Source organism: Rhinopithecus roxellana, chromosome 12 (genome assembly GCF_007565055.1).
Source record: "Rhinopithecus roxellana isolate Shanxi Qingling chromosome 12, ASM756505v1, whole genome shotgun sequence".
In the NCBI taxonomy this organism is placed as follows: domain Eukaryota; kingdom Metazoa; phylum Chordata; class Mammalia; order Primates; family Cercopithecidae; genus Rhinopithecus; species Rhinopithecus roxellana.
The window spans coordinates 67350116-67368315 of NC_044560.1; the positions used below are offsets into that span (position 1 = coordinate 67350116).

General features: G+C 37.6%; 1 protein-coding gene across 3 annotated transcripts in view; it reads right to left on the minus strand.

The window, feature by feature from the left end:
- The window catches only part of DDAH1 (dimethylarginine dimethylaminohydrolase 1), a 142607-nt gene that overhangs the window by 39887 nt on the left and 84520 nt on the right, over positions 1-18200 (minus strand). The gene's annotated exons all lie outside the window — the stretch shown is intronic.

Here is an 18200-nt window from a genome sequence, read left to right on the forward strand (position 1 = left end):
ACTAGTTAGGGCACATGAGTCAAGGAAAGTGGGAGGCAAAGCACCCAATTCTCCTACCCTTGCCAGGAAATGAAAGATTCCATTTTAAATCTTATGTAAGTCATTTAGTCAGAATTGTACACACACAGTATAATACATGGAAGGAATATCAATAACTCGTAACTTGAAATCTCAACCCATAGGACAATCATTGTTTCCTATTCAAATATTTTCTAAAATGTCAAAACATCCATTGCTTCTCTGTAAATCGAAACTGTGTTAGTTATAGTCAAACAGTTAATATGATTACCCATCTTTTAAAACCTAGTTCCTTAGAGGTGACTAACAAGTTCAACAATTACAATCAAACCAATGAATATCTGAAAATACATTTCAGGAATTTCTATGATTCCAGGGCATGTCTAAAGCACAGAGATATTCTGGATTGAATTAAGGACCACTTCTATTGAGGCTGACTTTAATATACGAAATGAATGTGAAACATAACAAATTGAAGCTCACAATTTAATTCAAGTCCTTCCAGCAGCTCAACAAAACAATTTCAGTATTTTCAAAGGTCTGCAAAACCTTTAGGATAGTAAAGACATACGCTGAGATGACTTGAATAGGGGCTAAGGGAACAAGAGATCACATCACACTGGGCAAAGCAGGTAGTTCTGCCAAAATACAGCATGCTGAGTACACAGTGTGAATTGTTAGTGAAGAGTTTAAGAGACAAAAATAGAGCAGAGCTACTTCTAAAGTAATAAAAATATGGAAATACTTTGACAACAAGCCTGACATTCATGCATTCAAAAAACATTTAAAGAGCATACAAAGTAAAATAAATATATCATCTCATCCTTGTCCTGGAACTCATGTAAAAATTCCACAAACCGGAGTGACTCAGAACAATAAAAAATATTTCCATGGACAAAATGGTCTTAATGTTGTAGTAAATACATTCAGTGACCTTTTTTTTAACAGCAGAATAGGTTTTCCTATGTAATAGGAAGTGGAACTGTTGCTACAGCATAAAATAAGGAGCAAACACAATATTTACCATGACTTGTTGGGCTACTGTGAACCCAGGAAAACACAACTGTTTCCTTTTGACATCTCTGCTGTCTTTGTCCATGGAAAATTCACTGAGCTTAGGGAGAGATCATGAGAACAGATGTACAGTTACTTTTTGTTTCTATTACTAATGCTACTGCTTCTATTATAACTTAACATTTCAAAGATTACAAGGAGTTGAGCAGTAACATAAATTTTGGCTTGAAAAGTTTCTATGTAACTATGCAACATCTCAACTCAGGAACTGTATTTAATTCTCAAAAGTTAGAGGAGAACAGAAGTAGGGATATATACCAGTTTCAGAAACATTACATCTCTTTAAATGTCCTATGTCTTTGAAAATTAAAGTTTTAGAGGATAAAATGTATGTGGTTTTCTTTTCTTCTCTTTTTTTGTTAAATTAAAACAGCTGCACTGACATTAAAAAACAAAAAAACAAAAACTAGCTTTTGTGCATGGGCAGTACTTAAAAAAATTCAATCACATCTATACAAACAGTCATCAGGATAGGTCCATACCACACATGTTGATGATACTACATTACTTTCAGAGTTAAGCACATGGACAAGTTTTTAAAAGATTGTAAACATCAAGTAAACAGTTTTGAGAACTGTAGGGCCATACGGCATCAAATCGGCAATGCTAACCCCAGGGAGATTTCTGGGGAAGAAATGAGAAGCTGAACTCGGCAGGCTGTCCATTGGGAACCACACACTCTTGGCACTGAGGTTCCGTTGAAGCAGACAAATTCAGCTGCAAACAGGCTTGACACATGGGTCCACAGCAAGCCAGCTATTCAGGCAGTTAGAACACTAAATATAACTATAGAAGTGGGAGTTTTTGCAGGAAAATTTCCAAACCATGGGCCTTCAAGAAACTGCCCATTCTGTGGTTACATGGCCATGGTTAATGTTGACTTAATTAACTTCCAAGAGGAAAAAAAATGACCAAATAACACACCCACCTTTCATTGAGACACTAACCCTGCAGTGTGGAACTTAGCATTACTCAGAGAAACCATCAGGACAAACAGGATTAATTCCAACGGCTGAGTTGAATGGGTCATTTTAGCCCACAAAATTAGAAATAAAAAGGGCAAATTAGAAAAACAATCTTACTTAATTCAAGCCTTAGGGTATAAAGTATATACAGTAATTTTCATTCTTTACTCAAAAAATTTATAAGACCTTTCTTCCCTCCCTTTTCATGCTACATGCACTTTGATTTCATCTTAAAATAATGTTATACTCGCATTTTTTGCCCCATTTTTCTCCTCCTACTATTTATCACAGCTTAGATTTCTTCTCTGGCCACAGCTGCTTCAGATCACCTCTGCTGCTTCCAGTTCTGCTACTTATTAGCCAGTGTCCTCCGGTTGTTTAATATTCTGAGCCTCGGTTTTCTCATCTTTAAAGTGGGTATTTATTCATTATAGTATCAACTTTTTAGGCTCCTTCTGGTCATTAAGTACATAAAAGTCACACAGTATTTGCTGAATAAATATTTCTTTTATGAATAACAGCTTGTGTATACACAGTGACAGATACTTGTACTGTAAAATTGGTGCACAAGAAAAAAGCTGTTGTTCTTACATTTGGACATGTTTCTTGTGTTTTATCCCTTCATGACAGATCCCATCTGCTTTCCTGTGAATTAAAATTACAGATTTTTTTTTTTTTTTTTTGCAAAGCCAGTATACAGTTAGAGCACATACATTGAGGATACATTTAAATTTAAATTTAAATAATCCAATTCTGATTTCCTTCCAGCTCCTGGAAACTGTCGAGACATATGACAAATTTCTTGTGTGACCTCTGCTTTGAAATAGCCCTCGGAAAGTACTACATAAGGTGGGAAGTGGGCCTGTCTGGTAAGATGTTCCACAGGACTCAAAAGAGCATCAGCTAAAATGATACGGAATGATCATGGGCACTGAGAATATCACCATTCTGAAGGGCCCAATCAGTCTAAAGAATTCTTTCTCTTTCTCAATGCCTGGTCTCCTTCCTTACCTTTCCCTTTGCTATGCTCTTCTTTCCTTCTTTTATGGCTCTCATTTCCATCCTATCATGTTTTCATCATCATCCTGTCTTCTCTTTTCACTCCCTTTAGACCCTCATGGTGAGTGGCAAGAACCAGGGATTAGAATAAAGTCCTTATCACTTATTAGCAATGTGACTTGGATAAATTCACTTCTCCGAGTCTGTTTCTTGACTTGCAAATGGGAATAGTGCTTTCTCTCTAACAGGGATGATGTGAGTAACAAATAAGATAATACATGTAAAACACCTAGCTCAGTGCCTGGCATATTGTGCTCAAAACTAGTAGTTGATGATATTATTATTTTGCCCCAGATTAACTCAGTCCTTTGTTTGGATTTTGGCTACCTTTCAAAAACAAGTAAAAGATAAAAAATACAATTTTCTGTATTAAATAAAACATCTTTTAAGTTCAGTTTTCCTTTTGTTCTTGCAAAATCTCCCTCAAACCTAAAATACTAAAAAAACTCCCCAAAACCCCAAAACTCTCCCTAATATAAAACAAAACAAAAATAAAGCCTTATATAGTTTTACTAGGAAGCTATATTCATAACTTGTTATAGCACTGTTAGTTTAATACTGTTTATTTCAGGGCAATATTTTCCAGGTGACCCTTTCCAAAATTGACTTTTGCTGTTTATTTTCAATAATGCCCCTTTTGAATGTTTCACATCTTTGTTCTAAATGTTGTGAATGTATTTGTGGGGCCTGGTGAACAGTTCTGAGCTGTGGCTCCTTAGAGAATATGCACCAATCTGTTAGCCAAGCTGCTTTCCTTCAGCTGTTTCTGCTGCCAGATACTATGAAATAAACGTGGCCCTCAAAGTTGGCCTGTTTGTGGTTGACATGTCTCAGTCACCCACAGTTCTGCCATGTGCTGGAAGCTGTGCTATCACCACTATCACCACTATGTTTTCAATGCCTGCTTAAGTTTTCCTGGTTTCTTTGTAACTCATCACATTACAGGAGCTTTAAAATTATAGAATCATCCTATCCCTACACTTGTCTGGCTCCAGAGAGTTGAACGGCAGCAACATAGCTTTGTTGGTAGTGAGATAGTTTCATTTCCCAATTTTTTGCTGATTTTGTTTTGCCTTTTAATGTTGAGTGTGACATGTAGATAATGCTGAGGAAGCTGCTCAAGAAGCTGTTGTCTTGGCACATCAAGGCACAGATGGCTTGGAGCTTGCTGATGCATCAAAGTTACTATATTGTCCAAGGTCATATTCAAAAGGCCACATTTTATTTCTTTATGCTACTTTAATCTTCTTTGTTAATCAGCACATCTTTGGTCACTGTGGCCACTTGCTAGTACACTTGGCTGATTTTATGACATTGCTTAATGTTGTATCACACTTTCACATATATTTTTTCATGTGAATAACATCTCGGTTCAATAAACATTTGGTGGATGTCAACTGTTTTTTTTTTTTTTTTTTTTCAAATCAGGCTACAATTCTTTTTTTTTAAGCCACAGTGAAATGACTCTAGTGGGACAGATACACCTTCTGAATATATAGTGACAATAAAATGGAATATTTGTTGTGATGCTCACAATAACTCCAAAAAGTAGAAAGGGTAGATATTAATATACCCATTTTATATCTGATTAAACTGAGGCTAAGGGAGGTTAACTGACTTGCCGAGTCAAGCCTCCGGAGCCCATCCTCATTTTCACTTCACTGTGTGATTATGATTCTGCTGAGGTCTTACCATAGAGTGCAGCCCACATCAGAATTGGAGCCCATGCCTTCTGCCTTCCAATTCTGTACATTTAAGTCCACTGGGTATTACAAGATCCTGTGCCAAGGTGACTTTGTATTCCATGATCTCTTCATATCAGAGATAAATGCAATTTCTGTATATGAGGGCCTTAGGATGTTAAGTTATAGAATGATTAAAAACACTAAGTAATATGAACAGAATATATAAACCACACCAACCTGTTTCACCAAGAAAAACCTGCATATTCATTACTACCCTTCGATTTGGAGATGCCTTAGGTTTGGTCAGTGGTTCGTTCCTAAATTTTTCCATATGTGTTGATTACTTCCCTTCCCTTCCCTTCCCTTCCCTTCCCTTCTTCCCTTCCCTTCCCTTCTTCCCTTCCCTTCTTCCCTTCCCTTCCCTTCTTCCCTTCCCTTCCCTTCCTTTCCTTTCCTTTCCTTTCTTTTCTTTTCTTTTTTGAGACAGAGTTTCACTCTTTTTGCCCAGGCTGGAGTGCAATGGCACGATCTCAGCTCACTGCAACCTTCACCTCCCAGGTTCAAGTGATTCTCCTGCCTCAGCCTCCCAAATAGCTTGGATTACAGGCTTGTGCCACCACGTCCAGCCAATTTTGTATTTTTAGTAGAGATGGGGTTTCGCCATGTTGGCCAGGCCGGTCTCAAACTCCTGACCTTAGGTGTTCTGCCTGTTTCAGCCTCCCGAAGTGCTGGGATTACAGACATGAGCCACCACTCCTGGCTGTATGCGTCGACTACTAAAACTAGCCAAAACTACCAAAAAAAAAGGATCGAACAGATGTTTAATATACTCAATGATCCAGTCTTAAAAATTTGTAAATAAAAACATATTGGAATCTTCTTCTATATTCTAATTTTAGGACAAAGTTCTCAGGAGAAATTCAGTTAGCAATGATAACAGCAAACATTTGTATAGTCTTCCTTTGTGCCAGGCACTCTGCTATGAACTCATATTAACCTTATTTAACTTTTACAACCTGATGAAGCAAGTACAAGAATTATTTGTTTTACAGATGAGAAAACTGGGGCAGAGTAAGTAAATTTGATCAAAGTCTCATAGTGAGTAAGCAGAGAGCTGAGATTTCAACTAGCTTTGCTCTGAAGTTTGTGTTATTCTTTCCTACACAATATTGTTACTAACAAAAAAATTTAGGTATCTACAATGAAATTGAATGACTGTGAGGAGCTATTGTTCTCTCCAAAACAGATTTTGTTCACTATTATTTATTTATTGAACAAAAATGTGGACTCAGACATTCTGGAGAAATGGAAGGATAGAGGCTACAAATTGCAGCAGTTTGAACTTGCATTTGGTTTCTAAAGAGTCTAAATTTTGCCTTTCTAAGCATACATAAACTAAGGCTAATAAATTTTGGGAGCCACTACTTTCTCATCAGAGTATGAGGAGGAGTTATTTGTGCAAAAATCTATAGATAGTCAACAGTGTATTTTAAATAGTGAGGTTACCAAAGCATAAGGATATGCAGACACACTCCAAACCAAGACATTATATACACTCCAAACAAATGCAATGAATTTAGAGAGATGAGAAGGGTTTCTGCCACACTAGGAGGTATGATAGGTGGAATTCTAAAATGGTGCCCATGATTGCTGCCCCCGATGTACATGTCCTGTATAAATCTCTCCCCCTTCGAGTTTGAGTAGGACCTGAAAATATGATGAAGATATCATTTCTGTGATTGGTTACTTTACATAGCACAAGTAAAGAAATTTTGCAGATGTAAAGTATCTACTCAGATGACTTGAGTTAATCAAAGGGAGATTACCCTGGGTGGGCTTGACCTAAGGAGAACCCTTAGAAGTGGGTTTAAAGGCTAGAGACAAAGAAGTCAGAGAGATGTTCTGATCTTCTGTTTTGAAGAATGTAAACATCCATGTTGTGAATTGCCTGAAGAGGGCCTACAGGGTGGCCTCTGGGAACTGAGAGCAATTCTCGGCTGATAGCTGGTAAAAACAAACAACCAACAAATCAACTGGGAGCCTTAGTCCTACAAAAATGGTCAACAGAACTGGAAATTATTTAATCATGACAATCTTTAAAAGTTATCAAAGTCAAATAAATATTAACCTTGTGATTATTCAGAGAACTCATGATTTTATCAAATGGTCAACATGTGTTAAGGTTTAAAACCACTCAGCTCATTTTCCCTCTTATTGAACTTTTTGTTTATAATAACTTTTACATGAATAAGATCTCTTGAAACATTTCCCACAAACTGTTACATATCCATTTCATTTTTTCCCATTGATTTCTTGGATTTCCAAACATATGGGTTTATTTCTAGTGGAAACTGCTAAAAATTAACCAGGATATTTAGCATTTTGGTTTCCATATTGGTAAACGGAGGGAACAAAGCTTAAAAATGAGGTCATTTCCAGCTCTAGACTTCTAAGAGCTGCAGCCCCAGAAAAAATTTTGGAATTTATAAATGTTACTCTAACTGTAATCCTATTTCCCTTCCATAGAATTTACTGAAAATACCCCAGATGGTTACTCATGATTAAAGTATTCTGGTGTTTAACAAATCCAATCAGAGGCAAGAGGTTGGATATATGAATGCAGACAAGATAGGGCAAACCCAAAAGTGGATTAAAAAAACTCCAGAAAGATGGGAGTCCTCAGAGGCAAACAGAAGATTCCACTGCAGTAGGTAACAAAGAGTGTGAGTGTCAACTCAACACTAACTTATGATACTTTTATTTTTTTGGAGGAACCCATCACACAGTTTCTCTAAGACTGCTAATTACTTGCCAGTAGTGAGATAATTATATGACACAGAGAATCTACAATGCTTTTCCTGTAAGACAGATGTCAGGCTCTGCTTATTTACCAACCTCTGTGTATTTTCTTATTTATATTCACATGCAGTATAGTAGATTTCATCAACTTTGGGTTCATTCCGTAAGTTGGACTGAGCTGTTAAACCCAATCCTAGAGCCCTGGAGTTCTTGATATATGAGATTTTTCATTTCCCTAGCCAATATGAGTTGAGTTTTCTGTTAGCTGCATCTAAAAATAACTCATTTATTCCCATGATCGATCTTAACCTGAGAGAGAAGGATCTAACAAGCTCCAGGCCGATGAGACACAGGGTCAAATCATTCTTTCTGCTTTGTCCTACTCCTGACCATATGCCTGGGTGCTGCTTTGGTTCTTTTCCCTGGAGTCCTATTCTAGTAACCTATCCCATTCCCCTCCTATGAGTAGGGTCCTGCTATGCGCTCTGAGGATTTGAGCAGATGGGCTTCCCCAGGTGATCCCTGTTATCTTTATCTCCTCAACACACAATCAGTATCAACAAGGTCTGAGGAACTAACCTCTTAACCACTCATAACACTTACTATCATTAATAATAAGTATAATTTATTAAGCTCTTTCTAAGTGCCAAGCATTGTGCTAAGTGATTTTGCATGGATTATGTCATTTAATTATCACTATATTCCTTAAGGTACCTCCCAGTCTACATCAGTCAAGGCAGTTCTGCCTCTTATGCCAGGGACTAGTGCAAGTGACCCAATATTGGCCACTGAGGGGGTGTCTGTTGAGAGGTTCCTGGAGCCATTGAAAGAAACATAATTCCTCTTCTTCCCTTGGACATTGTTCTGTATAGATGTTGTACCTGGAACTGGTGAGAACACATCCATCACCAAATATTGCAGGGCAGAGACAGGGAAACAATTTGAGTCTTTGATGACATTTTGAGCTGCTAAATCCAACCCTAGAGCCCTGGAGTTCTTAAGATATGAGATTTTTCATTTTATTAACCAATTTGAGTTTTCTGTTAGCTGCAGCTAAAAGTAACTCATTTATGTATACAACAAAATTGACAAGTAGTATCCAAAGAGTCAGTAATAACAGGCCACTTTACAAAACTCATTAAATTCTGATATAGAAACAACTATTAATGGAGGATTTTTTCTTTTTATAGGAATGCACCATGCCATTTATAACCACTTACAACACTAAGACCATCCTACCTATAGAAGACAGTAGATTGTCAAGCTAAAAGCATCCCAGGATTATGTTAGTTTATAAAGCACAATTGTTGCAGCTCTGTATATCAGAGATGGAATTAATGTTTCAACACTCTTCATCTCTGAACCAGTGCTCAGATCCAAAGGGCATATAGCATCTAGGAAGATTAGACAGAAATGTGAAAGGCAAACCCACAGAGCCAGGAGAAATAAAAAGCACTGTGGACAAAACTGGAAAAGATCCCTTTCATTATCTGGAGAGGATACATTGAGAAAGTTCCAGAGGTTCAAAGGTCCCTCCATAAAGATGTCACTACAAGACAGTTTCCCGGAAGAAGGCTGGAAGTGACATTTAGCTTTCTAAATGAAAAACAAGGCAGGAGCTCTGCTGGTCTTGTCAGCTCTCTTGATATATAATGTACTAATTCAAGCTGTCCAATTCCTTGTTGACGATAATGACACAATACATGTATTGAGTACTTAAAAGCCACTGACATTCTGTCTGCAGGGGGCAAATAAAAATATGATTTATCACCAAATACCAAATGAAAATAAGTGTCAGCTGCCAAAGGACCTGCAAAATTTAGTAGGCTAAAAACCAGGGAACTGACAAGTTTATAAAATTTTAAACTAATTTTCCTGAATGCTGAGAAGCATAAAAATTTGCTGTGCACATCATCCAAAATAAGCACCAGAAATAGTACTCGAAGTGTCCATAATTTTCTGTGAATTCAGAGGAGTCGCATGCTGCCAGACACAAACAGATTAATGTATGGGAAATATTTTGTATGTTCAGTATACAATTAATACATTGTAGGCATTAAGCTGCCCTAAAAGCCTTCTAGCATATCCCTGCTCCCAGCCCAAATGCAGGTCCTGGCTGGGTCAGATTCCTTCTGTGTGCCCCCAAGCCTCCCAGGGGATTCTTTTTTTTTTTTTTTTTTTTGAGACAGGGTCTCACTCTGTCCTCCCTTGACCTCCCTGGCTCAAGCAATCCTCCCACCTCAGCCTCCTGAGTAGCTGGGACTACAGGTGTGTACCCAATGGCCATTTTTTTTTTTTTTTTTTTTTGGAGAGATGAGGTCTCCTTATGCCGCCCAGGCTGGGGGCATTCTATCAACAAGTTCTGGCCCTTAGCTGACTCTCTGTATATGTTTACTGAATGAACAGCTGAACAACTTTGTAAGTCAGACAGAATTTCTGGAAATGTTATAAACAAGTATAAGGCAAAAAAATCCACCTTGTTTAGACAAGGCATAGCCACAGCAAGAGCCATACAACCTGTGTGACCTCTTTTAAACAACTCTTATGACATTTCAAGGGTGGGCAGATTCATCTTTATTTCTAAAAACCTGCAGATGAGAAAACTACCATTGGCCTATTTGTCCCAATAATCACTAACCACCACTCATCTCCAATAATTCTATTCATTCGCTTAGTCATTCAACAAACATTTATTCAACATTTTCAATATACTTGGCACTATTCTAGGTTCCGAGAATACATCAGTGAAGACAGAAGAGCCCTGTGTATATTCTGGTGAGGATATGGAGAGATAGGCAATAAATAATAAACATTAAAAATATTAGTGGTAAGTGCTATGCAGTTATTTAATTTAGGAGATGTGACATAAAATGGCTAGGGTAGTTACTGTAGTTTGGAAGGTCAGGAACAGCTTTTCTGAAAGTGTGTCATTTGTGCTGATATCTGAGTGACCAAAAGGACCAACTCTGTTATCCATAGAAAGAATGTTCCAACAAGAGCCAGTGCAAAGGCTCTAAGGTAGGAACAAGCTTAACATGTTCAAGGAACAGGAAGACAGCTAGCACGGTGCTAAAATGAAGAGGGCAAGTGTTATGGGCTATGTGTCTCCTCAAGATTCATATGTTGAAAACTCCCAGGACTTAAGAATGTGAATGCCTTTAGAGATAGGGTATTTAGAGAGATAATAAGGCTAAAATGAGGTCATTAGGATGAGCCCTAATCCATTATGACTGGTGTCCTTATAAGAAGAGCAGACTAGGATAGAGAGACATAGATGAAAGGCCATGTGAAGGCACAGGTGGCCATCTGCAAGCCAGGCAGAAGCCTCAGAAGAAACCAACCCTTCCAATACCTTGATCTCAGACTGCTAGCCTCCAGCGTTGTGAGAAAATATATCTCTGTTATTTAAGCTGTCCAGTTAGTGATACTAGCAAACTAATACGGCATGTCACCAGATAAAGCTGGGGTTGAGGATGGGGTTAGCTCATGCCAGACTTGGTAGACTTGCAAAAAGAATTGGAATTTTAAGTATTATTGGAAGTCACTGGAGAGTTTGCAGGAAGGGAGTGATATAATTTATGAATTCTAGATAGCTGCATCGTAGAAAATGGATTGGAAGGCACAAATGGAAACAGGGAACTTAGTTAAAAAGCAATTGCAGTAGTCCAAGTGAAAGACAATGGTGGTCAGCACAAGTGTGGTGAGAGTGGAGACAAATAAAGTGCTGAATTTGGAATGTGTTTTGGAGGGTTGACAGAAGTTGGTGGACTGGATGTGGGGGTGAAGGAAAGGAAGGGCCCAGGGTGACTTAGATTTTTGTCTTGAGCAATTGAGTGGATAGGTGTACTGATTTCTAATATGAAAAATTCTGGGGAGAGAAGCAAGGTTGTAGGGAAAAAATTCAAGAACTGTGTGGCCATGTTGAGTTTGAAATAACTTCTAGGTATTCAAATGGAGAGATCAAGGGGAGTAGTCAGAACCAGAAATAAAAATTGGGAGTCAATGATACAAAAAGGTACTTAAATCTAAGAGACATTAGAAGAGCTAACTCAAACCATGATCTGCAGGAAGTGATGTGAGGAAACTTGCCTTGTCCATTAATATTAACAATACTATTCTAACAAAAAGACTCCAGGAGACATTTCTCATTCATTACTGTTGCAAAGTTTGGTAGCTGTTTGCAGCAATGGATGCAAAAATCCCCCTTTGGCAGGAAGAGCTACTTAATGTACATTCATTATGATTGCACCAATACCATCTAGATAAAGGTCCGGAAACAAATGAATGGACTGTAATGAACTTTCCAGAGGTAACAGGTAGTAAGGTCATCAAGTGCTACTTCTTGCCACTTATCTATACATTTTCCTGTGAAATTCAGTTTTGTAGATGCTATATAAAATACAGCAGTAAAGCTGGGCACAGTGGCACATGCCTGAAGCCTCACTACTTGGGAGGCTGAGGTGGGGGGATCCTTTGAGGCCAGCAGTTTGAGGCTGCAGTGCACTATGTTCACACCTGTGAATAGCCACTGCACTCCAGCCTGGGCAACATAGTAATACTGTGTCTCAAACAACAACAAAAAACAACCATACCGGTAGCATAAGATTTTATTCTTTCAGAAATCATCAATTTTGAAATTATGATCACTTGAATTGGAGACAAGGTGAAGTGCATTAAGCAAATCAGTAGTGTAGGCAAGGCTATATAGCAAGAACAACTTTCAAACACATTTCAGATCAGTCAGTCCAAAATACATTCACACTATATAGCACCATAGGACTAAATGAATGTTGCTGTGCTAATTAAAACACATTTGTATTCACTTATTCAAGTAGGTCCCCTAAAGATCTGAACTGAGAAACACTTCATTAGTATACCCTCAATGATTGCTGCATGAGTAAGGCTGCATTTCTTTTAAAAATATTGTATTTGCTAATTTTTCACCAATTGTGGAGCTTTCTCAACAACTGGTGCAAGTTGGTGCTTTTTTTGACTGTTCTACCTTGCCCCAGGTTTAACATGATATGCAAGATGGTTTTTGGAACACTAGGATGATTTCTGGGGGGGAACTTTGGTGCTTATTTTTTTCCTTCCTAGTCCTCAGCTTTTTTTGTGTGTTATTAAAGGCTTCATTAGAGATGGTTGTGAAAGGCTCTAGTCAGGATAAGCAGAGTGCATAGTAATTAATTCTGAGAAGCTGCCTTCTGATTCCAGGCTGAAGCATGGCAAATGATTTTGTAAATATTCACCCTTTGTCATATGTTCATACATTTGCTTCTCTTGGAACTTGTTTAAAATATGTTAGTGAAAAAACACCAGCTGAGTATTTGGATGCTTATAAGTATTAAACAAAGGCTCATTTCCAACCATAGTTGTACAAAATGGCTAGTTTCAAGAAATTGTCCTTGGTTATGATAATTGTCCATGTTCTAACACCATGTTAAAAAATAGTGAAGAATTTTTCTTCACTGTTATCAAATCTGGGCATCCTCAGCTGGAAAAGACTGGAACAGTTCAACAGTATTTTCCCAATAGAAACATTCCAGTCAATATTCTACCAAGGAAAACTAATTATCATCTAGCTAATGAGTTTTGCCTTTCCCAAATTACTTTGAAAAATATGGTAAGCCATATTTTTCTTGCCATTATAGTTTTGCCATTATAGTTTTTTTCTCCTTTTTAAAAAAATGTTGGTTTTACTTCTAATTTATCAGTAAATATTAACTAATTTTTAAGTAAAACACTCATTGGAGGAATAACCATTAGGAATATAACACAGAAGGTACTTCATATCTGGTTTTGAGTAATACTCAAAGTACAATAACCTTAACACCATCTAGATTCTCTTCCTATGAGGCAGAGCATAATGAAATTAGATTCTCATAAATGTCACTGCCCCCTATTTATTGTCTTTTTCCTTGAACCAAGGCAGAGCTGGCTAGGATCCACTGTCTCTCAAGCAGATTTATTATAGATCGGGTGCATTCCATTTCAGAACAGGAATGTGCTTGTTATGAAATGTACAAAGCTTATAGTCGAACAAAGCACACAATCTGTTGGCAAAATACCACTTAGTTTAATAGTGGGTATAGTCTGTAAAATTTTCTGAAGTATCTTAACTAAATTTAATATTACATAAGTTGATATTCAAATCTTGAAATAAGTCCCTAGTGAACACAGTTCTGTTTATGCTATCAAAACTAAATTCATTTCAGTATTATGCAAATATATAACTGAAGTATTTCTTATTGACATGATATAGTTAGCTAGATTTTTCTTGTTGCTTCACTTTCTCCTGGATAGTACCACATGAACTTTAAAAACTAGATTAACTCAGGTCTTCAGGGCATAATGTAACATACTTTAGTGCTCAATGTCATTTAGTATCTGTGCAGTGAACTAAAGAGTATCTGATATTGTTTGGCTTTGTATTCCTAACCCAATCTCATCTCAAATTGTAATCCCCATGTCCCACGTATCAAGGGAGGGACCTGTACAATCCCCAAGCATTGACGGAGGGAGGTTATTGGATCATGGGGGCAGTTTTCCCCATGCTGTTCTCATGACGATGAGTGAGTTCTCACAAGATCTAATGGTTTTGTAAGTGTTTGACAGTTCCTCCTTCACACACTCTCTTTCCTGTTACCTTGTGAAGAAGGTACTTGCTTCTCCTTTGCCTTCTGCCATGATTTCAAATTGCCTGAGACCTCCCCAGCCATGCAGAACTGTGAGTCAAACCTCTTTCCTGTATAAATTACCCAGTCTGCGGTAGTATCTTTATAGCAGTGTGAAAAAAGACTAATATGGTATCCTTATAAATACCCAGGGAGAAACTAAGAGACAGCTCTAAGAACAAAAAGAATGTGGGCAAATTTAGCAGTTAAAAGACACAAAAAACTAAGATTACAACCATTTGTTTTTAAAGTATGCCTGTTAAGTATACCTCTTTAGTTAAGTCTAAAAGGAAATGTGCAAAAATGGAAAGAGCTGTGGTTGGTTGGCGGAAAATGGTTGATGTGACACTGGTGGAAGAAGTTAAGAGATACTTGGAACCCCAAAGCCTAAATATTAAAACTTCATCCACTGCCTACAACTCCAGTAACCATTGCTCATTCTGGTTCTCAAGGCAGGGGACACAGCTCGTCAATGCATACTTTCCATTACTCTAAACATCCAAATACTAACGTGACTCTGGATATGGGAGACTGGACCACTGGAAGCTGCATTACCGGAGTCTTTTTTGCTTGGGTTATCCACCCCTGGTTCACCTGTGGTCTACTCCATCCAGGCTCTCACTGAGTCCCCATACTTCCCCGGACTCTTATTTTAGACTGAACTTGAAACAGCCCCAGACCAACTTTTTCTCCTACATGACCTATTTCTAGTCCATGTAAACACTTGCATATCCTTTGTTCACAAACTCTGGCAGTGCAGCTATGACCAACACAGTAGCACTTTCTTGGCTTCCTACCTAACCTGTTAGTCACCAGCTGCTAATCCTCTATATCTCCCAGACACCTATCCTTGGTGTTTTCAAACTGCAAAAATATATTTAATCTCTCTGAGGGGTTTATTTAAAGCCCACTCTCTCTGGACTTGAAGTGAAAAAGGTAACACATCCCATCCCACATATTTAATGTAGAGAAATTAGAAAGTATAGATAAGTCAAAACCATTAAAAATGTTTGTAATCCCAACACCTATGCATAGATAACACTTACTGTTAATAATCATCTATCACACAAACTTCAACACATTCCTATTAAGTATTTTTTTTTTTTTTTTGAGACGGAGTCTCACTCTGTCACCCAAGCTGGAGTGCTGTGGCCGGATCTCAGCTCACTGCAAGCTCCGCCTCCCGGGCTCACGCCATTCTCCTGCCTCAGCCTCCCGAGTAGCTGGGACTACAGGCGCCGCCACCTCGCCCAGCTAGTTTTTTGTAGTTTTTAGTAGAGACGGGGTTTCACCGTGTTAGCCAGGATGGTCTCGATCTCCTGACCTTGTGATCCGCCCGTCTCGGCCTCCCAAAGTGCTGGGATTACAGGCTTGAGCCACCGCGCCCGGCCCTATTAAGTATTTTTATGAGAATATTTTTTGCTCATACTATTATAAAATTATCCATAAGCACAAATATAGTTAAATAAAGCACAGGACACTAAATTTAAATTCATACTATTGAAATTGAGATTGCTTTAAATTAGATTTTCTGAAAAAAAGTTATCTTCTGAAAACAGTCTTTTGTTGTTAGGTAACTGCAAATAAAATAAGTAAAGCTCCTCGTATTGAATGTTAGAGTACTTCAAGACTGAACCCAAAGCAGACATACAGACTTTTATGGTGGTAATAGAATTTGAGAACTTTATTAAAAAATTAAATATTTAAAGAAATACTCCAGGATCAATTAGGATAGGTGTTAAAATTTGAGGACAAAAAGCAATTCACAGAGTGTTTCACAATTTATAGAGTGTTTCTTCTCTAAATATGTGTGAATCAACCAGAGATAGAACAAAATAAAAATATTTAGCTGCCAAAAAGAAATTGTTCTGAGACATCAGCACAGGTTTTCTTCTGTGATGATACCAAGTTTTTAGGTCTTGTAGCAAATGTTGAGAAAGTAACCTTACAACTGCAAAGTAATCATTGGATGTTGCACAGAGAGAGGTCCCTCTGTTCTCTGTGGATATACAGAGCACACCCAGAATGCACCTGGTCAACTTGAGCCCTCATTATCTTGAAGACACCTGATATTCCATAAGACTAGATGAGGCTGCCAGCTCCTTGTCCACACTGACTACATGCCATGTACCTCATTTTATAACTAAAAAGGATTTAAAATTCATGAAGCTTGTTGAAAGCTCAACTGTCACATTCTACTCATTCCAAAGTGTATGGGAAAAAGAGGAGAACAGACATTTCAACTGAAGCCATTATTGTGCTTGAATAGCCATATTCCATTAAATTGCTAATAAACCTTCTAGACGATGTTGATCACATCAACCATACAGTTGCATTCCTTTCCTTTATACCAACTTGCCCAGTTTCATTCTATGCAGTATTACTCTTTCTGTGCCCTTTATTCCAAGGTTGCCCAGAATTCAAAGCTCTTATTCAGTAAGTTTGTAATCCAGTTTAGTATGCTATTAACAGAATTCTTTAGAGGAGATCATGGAAAAAGAAACTCAAACTTATTTTTGGGTCAATGACCAACCTTAAGGGAAAGACATATTAAACCAGTTTAAAGAAAAAGGTCAGGATCCATGAGGTATTAAGGAAAAAGGGGAAGAAAAAACATTCATTTCCACAATTTTCCAACATTCCTTAAAAATAAAAACAAGCCCAAGCATGGAATGGCAAGGCCCTGGTGCCCCTGTACTAATGGTGGTGGACAATACTGCTATTCATGGGAAGTGAGAAAGCAAAGGTTTTTTCCTCAACACCGGGGAAGTTTTGGCTTCCCTTACCTTCATTTATTCTGGGGTTCAAATTAGAACCTTATAAATCTTACGTTTGCCTCTCAGAGCTAATAGTAACACAATGGCTTAAATGCTTTAAAGTTTGCTTTTTAATAGCATAACTAGTTAACTGCCTCTATTGTAAATGGCTTATTAAGCCACTCCTATTAGGGTGTTAACTACTGAAAATATGTAAAGCTGAATAGATACCGTATGGAATTAGGCATTTAAAAATAACTAGTGCACTATTTACACTACCTGCCTGATGAGCAGTTTATCCCCCATTTAGATATTAACTGAAAATATGTAATGGAAAAAAATAAAGTTAAGGAAACAGATGTGTTAACCTTAAAGTTCTTTCATCAAACAGCAAAGTTATTTCTTATAATTTTTAAATTCTATATCCATCTTAGAGCCTTAGAAGAAAGTCTAGGTCTCTCCAAATTCAGGGTGCCAAATGCTTGCCTCTATCCAGGCAGTTTTCCGGTGAGCAGAGTTGGAAAAGCTTTTCTTTTCACAGGGTAACTGGTTTGGAATAAGCTGCCTGTGTATCCAGAATGGTTTCTTTTTTTTTTTTTTTTTTTTTTTTTTTAGCAAAATCAAGCTGGACAAAAGTGAAATTCACTCCCTGGATTACCTTATGATGATGAAAATATTTGTGTCTATTTTCTTAGAGTTTCCAAGATTAGGCAAAATAAAAAAAAATTTTTTCCTGCAGCTTCCCTGCTGAAATACCTTAGTGAGAATGCATAAAAACCAACTCTAAATGATGCACAAAGCAACTGAGAGTAAGTAAATGTTAAAGCAACAATAATATGATTCGACACAAATGAGTAATAGCCCCAATATAAAAAGCTGCAAAATTACAGTAATTTTACAACCCATCTGAAATAGCAAAACACATTGTTACTTTACCAAATACTAACTGATCACCTAATGTATGTCAAAGCTACATGCAGGTATCTGTGTGGTAAATTTCTGGACTGGGGAATTAAATGAAAAGAAACTAGCACAGGATATTTAGTTCACAGAATCATGAAAGGTAAAACTCACAAGAGATGTTTGTGGTCATACAGCTCAGGTGACCAATTCCCACCAGGTTGGCATGACTCTCCCCTGGCAGAGGCAGAAGCAGGATTAGAACCCAAG